Source organism: Takifugu flavidus, chromosome 4 (genome assembly GCF_003711565.1).
Source record: "Takifugu flavidus isolate HTHZ2018 chromosome 4, ASM371156v2, whole genome shotgun sequence".
Lineage (NCBI taxonomy): Eukaryota > Metazoa > Chordata > Actinopteri > Tetraodontiformes > Tetraodontidae > Takifugu > Takifugu flavidus.
In genome coordinates, this window is record NC_079523.1 from 2,062,943 (window position 1) to 2,083,042 (window position 20,100).

General features: G+C 42.5%; 2 protein-coding genes across 3 annotated transcripts in view; both read left to right on the top strand.

Moving 5' to 3' along the window:
* LOC130524644 (bactericidal permeability-increasing protein-like) overlaps positions 1-20,100 on the top strand; it is a 166,954-nt gene that overhangs the window by 23,681 nt on the left and 123,173 nt on the right. The window lies entirely within an intron of this gene.
* The window catches only part of cntn4 (contactin 4), a 78,100-nt gene continuing 70,974 nt past the window's right edge, over positions 12,975-20,100 (top strand). The window contains exon 1 of one of the 2 annotated variants that reach the window (XM_057030934.1): positions 12,975-13,446. The gene's annotated coding sequence lies outside the window, so the exon portion shown is untranslated. The remainder of the gene's footprint in view (positions 13,447-20,100) is intronic. The other variant, XM_057030935.1, reaches the window with a different exon arrangement.

Consider the following 20,100-nt stretch of genomic DNA (forward strand, 5'->3'; position numbering starts at 1 on the left):
TGGATTGGGACGCGACACTAATCATTTAAAGGAATGGGAACATTTTTACAAAGGAAAATCTACTGTGACCCTTTTGTGACCTTGAAAAATGGGCGCCGTACTGTCCTTCTGTGAGTAATACTGCAGACGGAAGTTTATTACTGCATCTTTGAAGGTTCCTTCCCGTTGTCAGAAAATGTCACGTCTAAGAAAAGAGAAAATTAAATTTTTTTTTCCATTTAAAAAAACAAAACTGGGTCATGTGAAATGAACAGGAGAATATCCTCGTCTCGTCTTAACCGATTTATAAGAGGGTCCTCGGTTCGAGAACATAGAAGGTGTTCTGGTAGTAGGTGAAGGTGCCAGAATGCCTTCAGAGCATTGCCGAGGTACCCTTGAGCAAGGTTCCAAACCCACAAATGCTCATAAAGTGATGAACTGATTTCTTCACACATTCAAAATCTTTAGGTGTGTTTGCTGTTTAAATAAAGAACATATCATAGTTTTGCATTTAAGGCAATAAAATACCATTTCAATCCAAAATTAGATGAATTAATGCTGAAACTATTATTTTCGGCTAAAAAAACAGCAGCATCATATATGGGAGATGAATGAGACTGGACCAGGAAAGATAACATTCTCCAGCTTTGCAGGCTCTGGCAGCCGATGTAGAAATGAAGGAAAAAGCTGTTGTGGAACATGTCCAAGCGCCTGCAAAATGGGGTGAAAGATCCAGCATTTACACTTGTAAAAAAGAATGTATCGATCTTATAAATTCACCCGGCAGGCTGCTCGGTAATAAATGCATTTTGCAGATTGCAGGCCATAAACTGAATAAAGAAACTGTGATTGGATGCTGATACATCAACATGAAAACATGATTTAAGTCACCTGCAGCGATCCCGCAGAGCCATAAATGCAGCATTTATCTCTGCAGTGTAGAACTCCAACACACTTACCACCAACATCCGGCTTTATTGACCCTAAAGTGAATCATTGTTCTGTTTTCTACACATTCCAGAAGTCACAAAGTCCAGTTGGACCCTGGACGTAGCGGCAGGAGCAGCATACCATTTCAATCATGAAAATAAAAATAGCGATGAGACCTATGAGGCAGCGATGCAGTTTCCCCTCCGCAGTGAGATGGACGCAGCCACTTTACAGGAAGTTTCCTTCTAATGCGGCGGAATGGGTGCAAAACCGAGACACCCTGCTGTGAGGTCAACAGTTTGTTGGGATAAATGAGATGCCAGAGCAGTTGAAGTTCAACAAAAAGACCCGTTTAAATCCGATACTAAACAACCTTCAGTGTTGTGACCAGTCACAACTGATGTCGATTATTCCATCCCATTAGATACACCTTAAAATGAACAGGCCGTTTCCTGTCAGCTGCATCTTACTCGATATCGGGGCTGATCTACACATAGCACGTATGCTGTACACGCAGAGATGGCAATTTGCCCTAGAAGGAAGGAACCAAAAGAGAGTAACTGTCTACTGGATCGATACAGTGGAAAATAATATGTTGTTTTACCCCTCTGACATGTCAAGATAGTCTTAATGTGCAAGTCTGGGGGGAAAAAAGTGTTAAAGGGACGTGAAGGAGACATTTCAAACAGCACACGGTCAGGTTGGACTCCATGTGGCTGCATTGCTGGGTTGAATATTGTTACTTCTTTTCATATTTCACGTTGAAGTAAAGACAACTGTAATGAAGTGAGTGTGAAAGCAGGGAACGGGAATAACATCCATGCTGGCAGAAACGAGACTTTTGGGTTTCTTTAACCTGCGTTCACCTCTTCTGTGTCTGATTTTCCTTCAGACTTCCTGTTAATCTGTGGTTTATGGCTCTAACTTGTACAAACAAGTAAATAAGTAGCAAAATTTCCCATCAGGATCTGGGCTGGTAGATCAGAGTTTTACGCCTACTTTCTCATCACTGTAAAGATTTTTTTTTTTTTTTTAAAAGCAGATTCTCACTAAAAATAAACTTTCTAAACATACGTTTTTGTGCTAGGGGCATTCCTGTGGCACAAATTCCTCTGGGAGGAGAGTTTTGAAAGTGTGCTTTGCTTTTATATCTTTGGAACAATGCTTAGCCTTCAGGACAAAAAATAACCGATTAATCAGATATAAATGGAATGTTCCGAAAAACTCAGGAAAAAGTGTGAAAATGCTGCCCGCAGAGTTCAAATAAACACACTGGTGACACGAGAAGCTGCTACGTGCCAAACAGAGTTTACAGGGCAGATCGATTTTTCAGATAATTTGAGGATATCGGTCTCTTCCAGTCACAAAATCTTTTTTCCCCGTTTATCTAAAACTCCCTTTCCTTTTTTGAATCCACATAACATGCAAATATTGATTTCCTGCTTCCCTGCTGTGCCTGGTTGTTATAAAAGTTGGCAGTCGCTCCTTTTAACTGTGCAAACGGTCTTTTATTCCCACAAACACTAATTATTTGAAATGCATTGCATTCAGAAAGATCAGAAAGTCTTAGATTTTTCTTTTTTTTCTGTCTCCTTGGTCACAAAGTTTGTGATTTTTGTTTGTTGGAGCCCCAACCCAAGTCCCCAATCTAAGCAGAAATGTCCTGAGAACGTTGTTTGTTAACTCGCTTCTCCAGTCTCAGGGCAGACAATGATGGGGGGTTTATTTTTAACATCAGGGGTTTTGGCAGCATTGATGATTTCAGAGAAACTGTCCTTCTCAGCCTCAGTGATGTTCCCATCAGAAGGTTTTGGGAATTCTGATCCAAAGATGCACGAAAAACTAAAAATCAGCTCATTTATGCAGGCGTGTGTGTTAAGTGTGTTTACGTTGCAGATTTCACCGAGATTATGTGTCGCACAGGATAAAAGATTAAAAGCTTGAAGCAGATTTTGAGACGTCTCATGGTGAAGAAATAAATTCACATGATGGACGTCCAAGGACTCATAATGTTGAAAATCTGCAGGTGTAATAACAAGGATTTTAATAAGAAAGTGAGTCTTGTTCGTGGGAACTGAAGGTGAGTGAATGGAGTAAGATATTAGTGAGTGTGTGTGTGGGTGGGTGTGTATGTTGGTGTCAATGTGCATTGATGATATTCTGCATTCTCCCTCTTGTCAAAGTGTCCCCACATTTCTTGTTCCTTTGGAATGTTTTTTGAAGTCTTCGGCGTGCAGCTTGTGGTGGACCCCACTGAGGATTGAACCTGCCTGGGCGACGTTACCGTCATCAACCTTCACTTCCGTTATCCACGGCACCAACAGATTACAGAGAAAGGAGGCTTAATAGAGCATATGCACTTATTCCCTATCTGCCTCAGCAGCCCTGTGTTGTTGAAGTCCTCCAGCAAATTAAACCTCACTATTTATTCGTCTTCAACATTTGAAAACATTTTTGGATGTTTCCTTTGTTGCCTTGCCCAACAGGGAAGGATAAAACAGTTTTCTGTCCTTTCCAAGCAAATAGTTGTTGTCCTTTAGTGGCTCCTCTTCCTCTTTGACTTCCTGGTACCAACACAGCGTATCGGGCACTTCAGTCGTGCCGCCATTGATCAGGATGTGTCCGTGTAAGTCAATTTAATTTGCTCTTTAACAGCAGGAATGCCTATTTTGTAAATGTCTTACTGCTAGCTAACAAAGCACGCTGATAGTCAGTTATCATCCAGAACAGACCAGCAGGACTCCTGTCACAACACTCTCGTCCCAACATCGATTCTCTGTTGATATGATCTCGTGCAACATATACGAAATAGAGGATTTGAAACACTAGCAGGTAATCAGCTGTCATCAAGTCAGTCTAGGTTCATCGTATCATCACTCATATCTGTCCAGAAGGTCTGAGTGTGTCTTCTCAGTCTGTTCTTGTTAAATATTCCTGTCTGCTGTTGTGTATCTTTTTTTCAGCCTTTCTCGATTGCAGAGTTCAAAGGTCACAGGCACTGTCAGTTAAACGATTGTGACTGAAAGCCTTGCGTTTGGGTGGACGCGTGCAACCCTGTAAATAATGTAGCTACACGTTTGCATTTAAAATGTAAAGAATGGCGCAAGAGTGGGGTTTTTTTTTTTTAAATCCTGCCAGAATTAGATCCCTGATGTTGAGAGATTAGGTTTCTTTCCGCTTCTGGGTTGCATTAGCACTCATCTGTCAGGGTTGCCTGGGCCGGCCCCTCTTCAGTCCTCTGTTGGGTCCGTGCCGTTGTTAATATGCTCCTGCTCACCTATGAAATATTAAATGGTGCTGCACAATCATGGCTGAGTGCACTTTTGACTCCACATGTGCCTACACGGTCGCTGCACTCTCAGGGTACTGGATCTGACTGCCCCAAAGGTCAAAGAGGCCGCGGTCAGTGATCGGGCATTATTGCCCCGTGCACCAGCAAAATGGAGCAGTGTTCCGTGCAACAGCTGAGGATTCCCATTTTGTTTTATTGCTGGTCTGTATCCTTCACTTGTCCCCGCCGTCCTGTTCGGCTTTTATGAGGTCATGTATTTTTATATGCTCCGACTCTTTTTGATGGAAACATCATGCAAGACATTTGTTGATATTACAGAGGAACAAGCTTTTCTCTCTACAAATCTCACTTTCTTTACCTCTGATAATTCAACAGCTTAACATGTGGAGAACACACACACACACACACACACACACACACACACACACACACACTCATCTGCCTATATACGCCCTTCTGTAGATTCCCATTTATTTTTCATCATATCGACTATTGTTTCAATTGTCTGCAAGATCGATTAATGTCAGAGTTTTCTTTTCTAGTAAATTTGTTTCTAATTGATCAGCTTTAAGTATAAAATAAAGAATAAAGTGTCTATAATAGGTTGAATGTAGTGGCAGGAGGAGGTGGGGAATGCACTTACATTGGATGTTTTAAATAAGAATTTCAAGAACCAAATGACGCAATTAGCCCCAGAGAGACTCTACTGGCTCTTCTTTTCCTTCTGCAGGTACAAAGATTTGTCCACGTATCATAATGAATTACTTTTGCACTGAGATGGTTGAAGTAGTAATAATGTTACTGTCTTAATGCAGCAAGGGATCCTGGGATGTCTCTTTAATCAGGCATCCATTACTAATTCTTGCTCTAATTTCCTTTTTAAAACCCTGATCTACTGTGTCCATCTCCAGCCGCTCGTGTCTTAGGAGAGCCAAACCGATTTAAACATAGCTTTATTTTTAGCTAGCTAATCAGATCTGTGTGTGTGTGTGTGTGTGAGAGAGAGAGAGAAACATATGCGTGAAGCGAAATAATCCTTTTGAGCATGTTTTGGTTCTGAAAACTCAAGTTACCTGCTCCTTTTCTATTAAGAGTACGAGCTCAAGTACTTCAGCGCCGTTGTTGCTCTGCTATCATCGACTTGCAGATTACAGCAGCTTGGGTGCTTCACCGTTGGCTCTGCATTTTGTAATCGAATGTCATAAAATGTCCCATTAAAAGGAAAATAAAGATCATGTAAAAATCGATAATTAGGGCCAATATAAAAAACACTCTTCATGGCAAGAGACAAGATACAGTAATTGACATCCAGTTGCTTTAGTCTATCAGTTGCTGTATTCTGCTGTGTCAGACAGATGTCAGGAGAGGGGATGTTCTTAGGACTATTTTTTTAGTTAGTGTCTCCTCATCCATTTGCCGGTCTCACATATAGAGATCGAAAATCAATACACTTGAGAAGTGGTTGGAGGGCCTTTATCTTTTGTGGCGGATGATTTGGCTTTGTGAATTATTCATCAGCAAAAAGCTATGGTGCACAGAGAATAGGAATAACAGCTTTTCCTTATCACTCTTAATCTTAGAAGCTGCAGTAATGCAATTCCTAACATTTAGCACTTAATGGTGTGTCAGAGAGGGAACATGATCTAAAGCCATTAGGGATGTCTCGTGCTGAGGTTCAAAACAGACTTTTCACCTCTTATCTCGGCCCCTGAGCTGCCTACAGACGCACGAAGCCTTCAAAGGTGTCAGCAATGTCACGGTTTGGGATGCAGTCAGCCCACTTAATCTGTTTATTTTTGCATCCGGTGTAATGGACCCAGACAGGTTCATCTGTATCATGATTTGTGTGTTTAATACGGCACATTCGGTTACGCCTGAGCAGGAATCCAGTGGGTCTCTCCGAGTCAAAGGATCATCCTCAAAAGGTTGGAAGGGAGAAATGTTCCAAGGATCCTCCAAATTCTTTAAAGGACAGACTCCTCGACGTAGATTCTCAGGTGTGTGTGCGCGTCCTTGATGTGCCTCAAGGAGTCCTTTGAGGAAGAGCTCTCTCATGTCATCAAAACAAGCGGGACCCGTCGGTGCACGGGGACGGGGACCTGCGATGGCTCCTGTGGCACCGGGACACTCTGTCATCCGTTAGGTCTTGTGTAGCGTCGCTTCTCTTCTGACTGTGGTCTCCTTCGAACGCTCAACTTTGAAAACTTTGAAGCTAATAAAACGTAAAATTCAGTCGATTATTTTCTTAGATACTATGAAAAAAAAAGAGGCAAAATTATAATAAATGAGCAACTCTAAATTCATCTGAAGATTTCTTGACTGAGACAATTATCTTTCTCTCGTTTGTGAAAATACTGCTTTGCTCAGCTTCCTCCACCTTTATTGGTGCGGCTCCAACACTATGATGGAATACATCAATGATAAAAGCACAAACAGAGCTGTTGTTGCATCACTCGGTACTTTTGAGTACGCCATTTTATTCTCTTCGCGCGACAGTTTGGGGTTTTGCTCGGGAGGGCAACAACCTAGCAGCAGCACCCTGGTCATGAAGGTTCTGTGGGCCCTGGTTTCCTTCTGCGTGACTCAGTTATTGGATGAGGACACTGATGCTATTAACTGGCCGCCTCTCCCCCAGACCTGAATCGAATTCGAGCACTTCCTGTTTCGGCCACCATATCTCACCACAGATGATTCAGGAGCTGACTGACGCCCTCGTCCAGGTCTGGGAGTCCATCTGTCTCATCAGGAGCCTGCTGTGATGCTGTAGGGAGTCCATTCAGACACAATGGGGCCAGACACACTACAGAGACGCGTCGGCACTTGTCTTCAGGGAATTCGCAGAGTTGGATCAGCCTGCATAATTTGACTTCTACTGCTTGTTGTTACATTAATTTGCTCATAATAAATGGCACTATGTAAATAGTGGAGGTTTTATTTATATATATCTGGAACACGTGATTTAAGTGTTTTGTAAAATTATTTCAGTGCACGTCAGACTTTTCAGGAATGTAACAGGATCCTATATATTGCTATTCTCTTTGGAATCATCCTTCGTCCTAACATGCCAGGCACTGTATCGGGTAAATACGCTATGACATTTGAGGGTATATTGAATGTTAATTAAAAATACCAGGAGCACAAAACCACCTGACTATATTCGGATGTTGGAGCCGGCTGACATCGATATCATGTTCCGTTGTGGTCGTGAGGATCTTTCTGCATTATGAGTAGTATTAGAACATTTCCCTATCGTGCTCTGTAAGTGATCCTTGTTAGCACATCTCCAAGCTCAGAGTACCTGACATGTGGGAACTGTTGAAACGACTGCGCCTTTCATTGTATGAGGAGATGAGACGTGCTACAGTGAGCAGGGAGATGAAGATCAGTACATGGGCGATGGGGTGCAATGCTTTAGAACGCCACGCTTCTCCTAAGACTTCCTAATGTCATTCCTCTACGATCTATGACAAAAAAGAGAGGAATCTTCATTCCTTACTCATTCAAGACACATCTCCACAATGCTTAAGTCACAAACTGAAGGTGCTCTTTTACAGAAGCCTTTGCTAGATTTGCTCATGCTGTAACTTGTATTTTGATCTGCACACGACAGAGATAATCAGTCTTTTACCCTCTGACCCGAACTGTCTCTGTTTGAGTGCTTGTCTAATTGTTTGTCTGAATAATTCCTGTTCATTCTGCCACTGTTCATTAACTGCTAATCAACAATGATCTAGCATGATGCAAAAGTACAAGAAATTAATGCTCACATGTGTATTTAGGAGGCTTCTCAGCTCTGTGAGGTAAACATGCTGAATCCTTGACTTTTGTCACCTAAGAAAGCTAAATTTATATATTTATATATTTAAGTTAATTACCTCCTGTTTTGAACAGTGCTATTAACGTCTTGTTTGTATTCGAGCAAATGATTATGGCCAATCCTTTCATACAACAGTGGTAACAAACAAACTAAACATGAACGGTCACCTCAATTGACATTTTCCTTCATTCAACATCAGGAAATGCATCTTGCATCTTGGAAAAGCAACAAAAGAAACGGTGTTGGTCACAAGAGGGCTTGTCACCCTATAAAACAAGCAAGTTGCTAATGACTTTTTCAGGAACTAATTTTCTGCTTTGTGGCACAGCCCATAAACCAATGTTATTTTCCTCCATCAAGGGATAAATAGAGCTTTAACTGTCTTTGCGGTTTATTGTCTCACAGCAACATTTACACTTCGCTTCTGCCACAAAGGGAAGAGCGCTGTGCTGACTTTGGAGGCTTCCTTTGTTCGCCTTCTCCAACAGATTAAGAGCAGGTAAATGCACTCATCCATCGTGCAGGGTGGCATATCTCATCTGTGCACAGAAGAAGGAAGCGTGTACCACTGCGCCTCAGCTTGTTCTGCACGCCGGCCAATTTTAATAGGCTGCTGTGGTTGCTGTGGTGACAGTGATGCTGAAATTAACCTAAACTCCTGAGCACTTTCCATTATTCACGCCACAAAACAGCAACGGTTTCTCCTACATGTTGAATCCAAACCTGTAGGAGTTGGGAGTGACTTTGGTGTACCAGCTGACAAGTTCTATACCTGCACCAGGGGTTTATAAATCAAGCAGCTGCATCTGGGATCACGCCGTATTTTCCCCAAAAAAGACATAAAATAGACAAAGAAGATGAAGCTGCTACTTTTTCTTAACACCTGAAAAATGCACAGCTGGCCATAAGGGCACATACAGCTTTCTGTCACAGTGCTGTATAACCTTACTGACAAACGACTGCAGCGCTGTGACTCAATTATAACTGCACAGGAAATGCAGTCCATCCCAAGTAATGACCCCTCAATGTCCATCGATAAAAACGCCTGATAAACGCAGACTTCCTGCGCATGGATGGATAAATGCGGATTGAGTAATGAGAATCAGGCTTCCGAGGATGGCAGCTCTGCTCTATTTCATCGGCTTCTCTGTGATTCTGGGAGCAGTTGGGGGGTAAAGAGAGAGCCGAGTGTGAGCTCTCTCATTCACAGCTGCCTCACACAGTGCTTGTATTCTTTAACAAAAAGTGGGATTTCAGCTGGAGACCGTAATGAGAAATTCTATTTTCAGTCATCCGTCTGGTTTACTCTCAAGTGAAAAGTGATCACGCCAATCGTACACTTGTCGTCTTCTGGGAGGTGTAAGTGGCCCCGAGTTACCATCATTTCCAATCTTTATGTGCAGATTCTGTCTCCAGACTTGGCCTCCAGGCAACTTGCTTGTTTTATAGTGTTTAGGATGTTGACTGTTTTATAAAGACGACACATGCGTGATCAATGGGGTGAATAGCCAGTGTAATATGAACCGCTGCCATGTGACCAACCATCAAGCATCCAAGTCTAGAAGTCCAGAATCTAGAAATCGCTGATTTTTCAGACCATTTCTGGCCTTTAAATGAACAGCTTTTCTCAAATCCTTACATTTTTGATTGCATCTTATAGTGGGATAATATAAAATCTGTCTCTGGTGCAAGGCTCAGAGATTTCAGGCCTCTGGGAATAAACTTGTCATTTAAAGAAGGAACTACTGACAGGCAAGTTAACAGAACTTACTATAGAATTACTATAAATGTCAATACCATCAGTATTTTAAGCAGACACGTCACTATATAGTTTCATCAGCTGCTATTTGACTATTTCAATTTTCACATGTCTGTATTTAACCCAGTTGCAGCATGTCTGATTAACTCTGAAGCAGATGTTGCGGTAGCCTAATAATGGGGCCCCTTTTGCTAAGGCCTAAATCCTGAATTTGATGGGTTCTGGGCGACTGTTCTGCTCGCATCCCAGGAAGTCATAAATATATATTTTAAAACTTATTTTGTTGGTGATGAAGTCTTTTTTAAACATTTTCCTTGGGGGATAAATTATTTCACACCCAGCCAAACATAAAAATAAAAAAAACTGTGCTCTGTGCTTCGTTGCACCCCCCATGTGTGCCTGTCTGTGTGTGTGTGTGTGTGTGTGTGTGTGTGTGCGTGCATGCGTCTGTGTGTGTGTACTCAATATTAACGTCTGAAAATATATTTCACTTTCGACACAAAGGTTACATGTCTACCACTCCTGGTGTCCTGTGGGAGTAATTTGACATTAAACTGCTCGGTACTGAAGGCTTCACCAAGCATCCCCTGATCAGAACTTGGATATCTTGCTGAGCCTTCACTCTTTTAGCTCCGACTGCCTGTGTGATTATGTAAATGTGGCACACACACACACACACACACACACACAAGGTTGGCTGCTACTGCCTGTGTTGCGTCGGCTGGAATCAGTGAACATCAGTGGATTCGCTGGTCTTACTGGAGTCAATTTATTGATTAAGCTGGAAATGCAGAGAGGTTATGGACCCATTTGACCTCTTGCTCCTGAGGCTCGTGTCAATATCTGAGGCGAATATCGATTCTTTCAAGCAATCCAACTTAATTGAAGGGAGGCCTTGCTTTTTAGGGGTTAAAGAATGAAATGAATAATGGGGGAAGTGATTTTTATCCCCACAACAACAAGAAATTGTGGCTTCGCCATTTGTTGCCTGGAGGAAAAGTCGACTTTCTGCTTGCTCTTGTCCCCACAGTAATGGGAACATTGGGAGGTACAGTAGCAGCTCCTGCATGTGTGGCCACTTATTAAAAGTGAGGCACAGAAGAGTGAGATCATCCCAGCCTTAATGTTGCTAATAGTGCCACTTTAACACCAATAAAAGTTGAAAATTTTCTGTCCTCATCAAAGCCATTACAGCATCATTATGCTAGTGCCACCCTGGACCGTGATCAGGCTCCAGTGGTTACATCTTCAGGAAAGGAGCCCACAAAAGAGGATTGACATTTTTGTGAGGTTTTTTCTGCTACTTGACTTGTTTCTATCAACAATTAACATATAATGTGATTAAAAACCCTAAAACACTGCATTTTTTAAACAATTACAGATTTTTTTTTTAATTAAACAAAACTAGACTGCCGACAATAACAACATAAAGAATATGTTTCATTAAATACATATTATAAACATATAATAGCCCAAGTTAGTGAAATAGCTTAAATACTGTATATATATTTAATGTGTTGCTTTAAAGGACACCTCAGGTTTCTCCTTTACGTTTAGCGGTTTATTGTCTCATTTGTTTCGATCAGACCAACATTCACAATGAAGTGTCACCATAACAACTGGCTACTATTAAGGGGTACAGTTTAGCATAGAGAATCAAGTGCGGTAGAGCTGGGGACAGCTGAGGTGAATAGGAACCTTTGAAATGAAACAGTTGCATAAAACATTGTTGGAAATAATGATTCCTCTGATCTATGGAAAAGGAACTGATATATGCATTTACTCACACCACAGCGAGGTCGGATCCAGTCAGTCGTATTGGCTACATAAATATGGAGCACAATAGTGGTTGGCCATGATATTGGGCCCTCAGACAGTATTGGGAAAACAAACCCTGATTGAAATGACATGATTCAAAGACTTGCAAGGCTGTTTGAGACCACAGTGTTGCTGCAGATGTAGAAATCCACCACGGCGGGAAAAAAGATCTTATTCTAACTACAGTTATAAACTCGGTCACCTTTCAAGGGTTGTATTTATTGCGAGATGCACTGAAAAAAACTGTTTCATAGTCAAGGGATTCAGTTTGAAAGGGTCATTCACTCACTCTGTGTGCAACAAGGTGAAGGAGAAAGAGTCCAGACCGGCACCAACCATCATATTCAGGACTTTTATGCCAGTCAAACCATAACTGCAATCAAAGTTATTGTGACCAACGCAACTTAAGTGCAACCCTAAACCAAGAGAGGTAAAAAATAAAAAAATTCAAGACCTGCACTGGGCAGGGCCACTCTCAGGGATTTGATTCTCCAGCCCTTGACAGGAAGCAGCTTTCTGACAGAAAGGACTCTGTAGGCTCTCTGTGGCACAAGGCTGCATGATTGAAGGCCTTCAAGACTATCTTTTCCCATGTGGCCCTTGTTGCCTGCACCAGACTGACAGTTCCATCAGAGATTCAGGTGAATTCAAGTTGGCAGATGTGACTAGCTTTAAGCCTTCAGCTGGCTTTACTGGTGGGTGATAGAGGTTGGAAATCAAAAACTCCAGCTACATTATTTAAGGTTTAACAATTAACGCACATCATTGTGATCCGTTGAATTGTGATTGTTATCAGGCAGCTTGAACACAAGATTAGGTGCCAGCGTGGTGGGTTTGATCACAACTGTGTGGATAAGGATGAGCATGAGCATGAGGATGAGGATGAGGATCAGCCATCTCGCTGGCACAGTCGCAGGGCTACAGTTTGTGCCACCAGCACAAACTGGCTCATCCATTTTGATTCCTAGAAGAAAATAACCAGTAAATCCAGGAAGTTATGATGATTGTTAGAATATGAATAATAACAGAACAAGAGTAAAGCATCAAATGGAATTGGTCTCAAATGTGAAATAATACCAATGTGACCTAAAATGGTTTTTAGCCCTTTAGTCTCCGAGTTCTCGTGTGTATTCTCTAGATCTGAATCTAGCTTGAAACCTTATATGTGATTTTAAATTGTGGGTTTTCTAGAGAGATAATCTCACAGTTGTGTTGCAGTATAACAAGCCACCTCAAAAGGTGTAGGAGCAGTCAACATTCCCGGCTGCATGGACATCCCAGATGCAGTTAGAGGAGGAGAGAAAGGAGTAGTACGGTAATGGGGAAAGGGAGTCTGTTCCGCTTGGATGGCGGAGTGAGGAGGCTGGTCAGGAGCGTGGTGGTGAGTAAGGGTGAGGGGCGAAGACAAGCGAGACAGCCCTCTCTCTTTCTCTTCTTTCCTGTGTGTGTATCCTTTCTCCACCGACCACGTGTGCGCGCCGTGCGTCCCGCTCCGCTCCCAGCCCCAGCAGGGTTGGAGGAGGCAGGCGAGGAGGGAGAGACACTTGACGCATCGGAGCCAATGAGCAGCTCACCGAGGCTGCACTTTCCAATATGCAGCCCGGGAGACGCCGCGCCGTCAGCCACTCGCGCCGCTGAGACGGAGATGCAGAGACGGAGGCGCAGCAGTGCAGCCGCGCACAACAGCGCACAACGCAGCCGCTCCTGAATGTAGCGCCGCGCCTGCAACCAGCGGTTTGCGCACAAGTCAGACGGATCATTTTGGCCGGGCAACAGCCCGACAGTAATGTTTGTGCTGAAGACCGTGTATACGGAGTATTCTGTGAATTTTCCCGAGACCTAATAGAGGAGGTAAGCTCGTTATTATATTTATATTAATTGTATTATTAATTGTAGTGTGTATATATATATATATATTATTTTATTTATTTATTTATTTTACTGATTTTAATATCATTACTGCAGCAACTTCTACACAAGTTTAATTTCTGTCAGTTGCTCGGCAGTGATGACACTTATAACACGAAGACCAGCAGCAATCCTAACTTTTCACAGATTAGGCTACATCACACCCTGAGCCCAATGCTGGGAAGGCAACAGCCCCAATTGCCTTCTCTGAATCTCACCCTCTACTGATCTAATTTGCTTGCGTCTACTTTGTTGTGGGATGATGTAGTGGGTGCAAAATAATCTGTGTGATCTGTGTGTGTGCGCGCGTGTGTGTGTGGGTGGGTGGGTGTCTCTCCCTGATCGGTGCAGATGTTTAGTAATCCTCCACCGTTGACCCATGCATAATCCCAGCGGATTCCATTTATTACGCAGCCCGCTGTTGCTGCTGACCACCTACCACATACATTATTAGAAGCAAAAAACTTCTTTTTTGATAGCAACCTACAAGATTTCAAGTCCGTCCTTGAATAGAGGAAGCCACGTCACCCACTGTTGGACTAAAGTAGGATGAAGACCAACGTTTTTCTGTGGTTTATTTTGGGACTTTGTTGGTGTGTGATGGAGATTAGGATGAAATACTTGATCGCTGTTGTAATGGTTTATCGGCGCAGCTGCCACCATGTAAGCTGCCTGGACACTGATGACCACCAAATGCCATATCAGCCCATTGTAATATGTTAATAGATGTGAGCATCTGTGCAGCTTCAGCATGCCGGACTTGCCAATTTGAAGCCAAACCGGACAATTCCAATGATCCGGAAGGTGATTGGTTGGAAATGCACCTTCCCTGAAAGCATCAAACCAGCGAGGCTTGATGCAGGCATGGAGATGCATTTGTGTGATTAAAACATAACACCTCTAAATATAACTGCTAAATTGGAGACGAGCGCGCAGGCTGAAATGCTTTGGTAGTGGTCGTCTCCTGTTCTGCCTCAGGTTTAACTGCAAGGCAGCTTTACGTTTATTGATCTGTTGCATCTCACAGAAACTCCGCTGAAACCAAAGTACGTTTTAAAATAGGAAGCATAGAAGGGTGGATGAGGATTGATGTGCAACTCATTCTTGATTTGTTAACATGACCGCACAACAGTTCTCAAAAAGCCCAAGACAATGCAGAGACACTCGACGTCTCTTCATAAATATTAAAGATTTTGAAGCAAAAGCAGACTGAAATAGATTTTTTTGTGTGTGCATTAAATTAAAGAATCAAATGTCTGAAACCTTTCAAAGGAGCATATAGAGACTTCAAGAGGATTTCTTAATGCAGTCTGGACTGTCCAGATACGCTTTCCCAGGTAACAAATGTTGGCGTGCACTTGTAGCCTGTCACAATTGATGGAACACAGAAGTGACATTAAAAATATCCTGGGATAGGTGCACATGGAGTCCTGGTATAAAATTTTCATCGCGCGGTTTCTGCAGGAGGAATCGAAGTAATGCGTTATCAAGGTCATTTTTATTTCATGTGTGTCCTGGAAAGCAATAAGTACAAGACAGGGTGAAAGACGTCAGACATGCTGTGATGGGAGAACTTTCCATGTGTGGCCCTGCTGCCATTTTTGAGAAATTTCTCTCCACTTACGTCAACATTCATTTTCTCAGCCACAGGATATAGAGACGTGCTGAAGCTTAGTGTACTCGCACCAGCGGTAGCTGGGTAGGCAGACTGGGAGTTGTTGATTCATCCTGCGCTGTGCCTTCAGCTGCATTTCAAGCCCTTTGTTGGAGCAATGCCTGACTCCAGTTCCATAGCAGCAGGTCCCCAAAGAGCATAACCTCCTTGAAGACGCAGTTAATGATTGTAGAGACAGCTGATTGCTTAGTCTGATTCCCAGGTCATTAACGACTGATTGTTTTTATCTTATTATTCACTCATTTGCTGTGGAGTTTGGTTATATTCTGTCTGATAGGTAATGCAGATGTTTGGTCTGAATTAAATTTGTAGCTGACTTGCATCTAATGACCAATCAACACCTTTTTGTCAATGCCCCTGGGGTTCTCTGCATTTAGAGCAGAAAAAGTTCTCTACATTAAACATCAGCAGTAAAACTGAGAGATAATAATCACTTACGGTTTGTATGTTTAACATTTATGCTTGTATGTTAAGTGTGTTTGAATTTCACAGTACAGTGTCCCTAAACCCAAGTAACAGTAGAGCTTTAGCCAGAGAAAATAGTTCTGTTTTCCAGGACAACATAATAAATGAGGCTTTGGGCTGAGGTGCGTGCATGCGTGTGCGCGCGTGTGTGTGTGTGTGTGTGTGTGTGTGTGTGTGTGTGTTTCCTTGCAGAAGTTGTTTGAGCTGAAATGTTGCTTTGATTGGTGAACAAAAATCTCTCCAACAGGAATTCATTTCTTCAGAAACAAAAATAAGCTAAATTGATAGTTACAATCTGGCCTTAGTCATAATGGCAAAAAGAGACTTGAGAGAGAGACTTCAGAGTAACTGTGATCAATAGAGGCAGCGAAGTCAGTATTGATATGTCTCAGGAATATATACAGTATACATTTATATAGATGGATGGATAGATAGAGACAGACAGATGGATAGATAGTTATAATGAACACAGGAAAACATGTCAAAAGGAAATTTCTTTGAATGAGTTGCCTGTAGTTTGTTTTCTTCGCTCTGTATTTCATTGACACAAATCTTTTAACACTGTTAAGCTGCGCAAAAACAATTATCCACCCACTGAGCATTGTGGAACATCAATTCTAAGAATGTGAAATTGTTGCCGACAAAGGAAGTTCAGAAACAAGAAGGGCTTACACCAGGGTTTCCAAACTGGGTTGCACGTGAAACTAAGGTTTTCATGTTTGAGCTGCCAAACAGCAGTGACGCACAACCAACAACCCAACTGCCCTGATTCCTCTCTGGATTTGAACTAGAATTTTCCGAAACAGTGTTTGCCAATGTGAGCAATGATTGACCGCCAAGATCCAGGAAACGACACGGCACCGCGTTGAATCTGCGTTTCGGATTTGTGAGAATGCTGCTGGATTTAAAGAAAGACCTCCGTGTGTCGCACAACTCTGGCAGCTGACAGTAGGAAACATAATAAACTGAAAAGACCCTTGGAGAGCGTACTCCACAGTCGCATCAGTAAGCCATTCATGTTTTTCAAGAGGAATCCAGGACGCAAGAAAACGGTATAAACACAGCACATGTAAACAAGGCACAACCGGCATCCCAGAATATGGTGTCAGTTATGATAGATGAAAAAGGAGGCTGCCAAATCTTCATCCTCAACACAATTGTTTACACAGTGCTGTGAATTTGACAAGCAAGTGCACTTAATGGTAATATGCTGTGCTTTTAGCCCCATCTCAGCATTTAGCATCTGTCATTTGGATTTCATTCAGATGCTGCTGTGTTTCCTGGTGCTGTTTATCTCTTTCATTCCTGTTCTGTAAATGGCCCAGTTGTAACCTAATCATATTACAGTAATTGTTCTACGTTGGCAATGCTTTATGATGTTCTGTCATTTGAAGAGTTTCGGTTTCAAGGCACCAAGTCCTCTGGGTAGCGTCTTCACCGGCTGCCTGAGCCAGCAACGTTTCCTAATTCAAACATTGTTGCGCAAGGCTCCTCCCAGGGAACGGCTTTAATTGACTGCCTAATAGGAGAAACGGCTCACAGTTACTGACGTGGGGTGGGGGGGGGGGGATCTCTGGGAGTGCTGCGTCACATGTACTTACACGACATGCAGAAATCTCTAGACAAGGTCAAGTAATGTTTTGTGATTCGGATCCAAAGGGATTCCAAGATGTGGCTGGTGCCGCTGGGCGTGGTTGCTGTATGTAGAGCCGTGTTTCCCAGCTCATTTAGAGCAACATAGGTGCTCGGCAGAACTGTCTTCCCCACAGGGCATCGTTATTTCCTTTGTCTGAATCCAAAGTTAATGGAAGAGCTGAGCTGCCAGAAAAATGTTACAAGTATATCCCGAACCCAATGTTGCGTTCTGCATATCTGTGTCTAAAATACGTGCAGCAGCGCACTTCTCTGCTGCTGACTGGATGATTCCAATGGAGAACATTTCCAAATTCAACTCGTTGCCCTCTGTCAGGGAAACCTTAAACAGATAACTGCCTGTTGACACCCCCCACCCCCCAGCCCCCTTACCTCGCCATACAAACAGAAAAGAAGAAAGGGAAATTATCCTAATTAGGAATGTAAACGAGCGTGCAAGTTTTATGGGGCACCAGACTAATGAGTGCCTCCTGACTGACCCTGAGAGAGGAAGATTTGGAGTAGTTGATGAGTATATGATAATATAAAATGATAATGTAAACACGGCTGCATTGTATTATTGATATTGGTTATGAAATTTCTCAGTATTTCAGGCAGAAATGGATCTGTTTTTTTATTTGTCCTTTATTTGAGAGGGGTTTTTTTTACATAGAAAGGAGCAACAGCTTGAAGTGTCAGAAAAGGTGGTATTTTCATTTAATATCTAACTATATTAACGTGTTACTACTTTTAACAATAGACCCAAATTGCATGCAGCAAATTTCCATATAGTGTTCATTAGTGCACCTACACAGTTGTTAAAAATAAATGTGCAATAGCTTTTTCTCTTCACCCTGGAATGACCTGGAATGGTAACACCTTTATTACTCATTTTAACACTATATTTCATGTACCACATTATGGGATAGAGGTACACTTTACAGGAGTTGCTACATTAACAAGGAGATGCGGTTTTTTGGTTACTTGCTCTGTAAAACAGAGTAAAAGCTTGTAAATGTGAAATGTTTCTCAATTCAGAGAAAAAAGAAATTCTAATGAGGCCCCTTTTATTAATTACAGAACTCAGAAATTTGATTAAAATTGAGATTTATGTAACTAAACTCAAACTACATTTATACAACTGTGGCTCCACTGAAGATGTTATCATATTCACAGGTCCCCACTGAGGAGAAGGTATATAATCACCATATATCTGAGGCATTTTTGTGCCACTTAAGAGAGATGTATTTTTTATTTTCTTTAATGGTTCAGTCACAGTTGTAATTAAGATGTTTTTAGTTTTTAAGATGCAAAGAATCTATACATTTCCTGACCGCCTCTGTTGAAGACGGAACACACATCGATCATAACATTCACTTAACGTGCGTAGGAGAGGAGCACGGTGTCTTGGGGGAGGAACGCGTGGAGCGGTAGAGCCCCCATCGACTGTGGCCCTTGAGATCAGGCCTCTTAAAATCAAAAACAAAACAGAGGTTCAACGTGTCGATAACGACGGAAGCTACGTCTCTAATAAAGCGGCCACCTTTCTCATTTGCCCTCCAAACATATTCAGATTCAGATTCAGGTCCTTTATTGTCCCACGCGGGGAAATTTACAGCGCAACAACAGCAAGAGCACGCAGAGAAAAATAAGATAAAATAAAATAGAATAGAATTCGGAATATACAAAGAGGATATTTTTTTTTTTCAATAATCCAGGTAAATGGATATTCAACCCTTGTGAGGGTGAATACAATATAAATATCAGAATATATAATATTCAGATTGTGCTAGCGGGCGTTATGTTTATTGTTATTTTATACAGGAAAGATCTGCGATACCTCTCCTCCACACAGCGAGGGTGGAGCAGCCGCTCACTAAAGGAGCTGCCCAGTGCTGTCAGGGTGTCCTGTAGGGTGGGGGGGGGGGCGTGTTGTTCAACATGGATGACAGCTTAGCCATCATCCTCCCATTTCCCACCACCTCCACCGAGTCCAGGGGACATCCCAGGACAGAGCTGGCCCTCCTTACCAGTCTGTCCATCCTCTTCCTGTCCCTGTCCGTGATGCTGCTGGACCAGCAGACAATCCCATAGAAGATGGCTGATCCACCACAGAGTCATAGAAAGTCCTCAGGAGTGGTCCCTGCACTCCAAAAGACCCTAGTTGCAGGATCGTGTAGTGTCGCAGTAGATTTTAATACTCAACCTTGAACTTCATCGTAACACTCGCTCTACTTATATTATTGCTCAAGATACTTGTATCGCTATATACATTTTCTTGTAAATGCCCTTTTAAGTATGGAGTGTTTCACACTAAGCATCGTTACATTCCGTGCTGGAGTCAAGTGTGTAAACCTCCCACGGAGCATCTGTTAAGAGCACAGCTGGAAATGCTCCGTAGTCAGAACATTTTTCACTTCGCGTTTACTCGGCATCAGGTAAATAGATTGGAGCAGAAATAGGATTGCACAAGTTAGAGGCTTCTCATTGGGGTGTATTCTTTCTCTGCTGGGCGCGGGCGGGGGCGGGGTCAGGTTACAGGCCTAACTAACCAGGAGAAATGAGCAGAGTGACTTCAGGCTCCATCAGGGGGAGTCAGGAGGGTTGTCCAAACGGTTGATGCTCCAGCCACCAGCCGAGCAGATCAAACAGGCACCGGCTTAAAAGGCAGAATTTCACAGAATTTACAAGATTTAATTAGGCTAAAAGCTTCTCTGTGCGTAAAGCGACGTTTTTCATCACTGAGCTGGGGAGGACCAACTCTGACAAGCCTGCGTGAGGTGTGTGAGATAAGAGATCTGTTGTCTGTAGGTGGAGGCAGACCT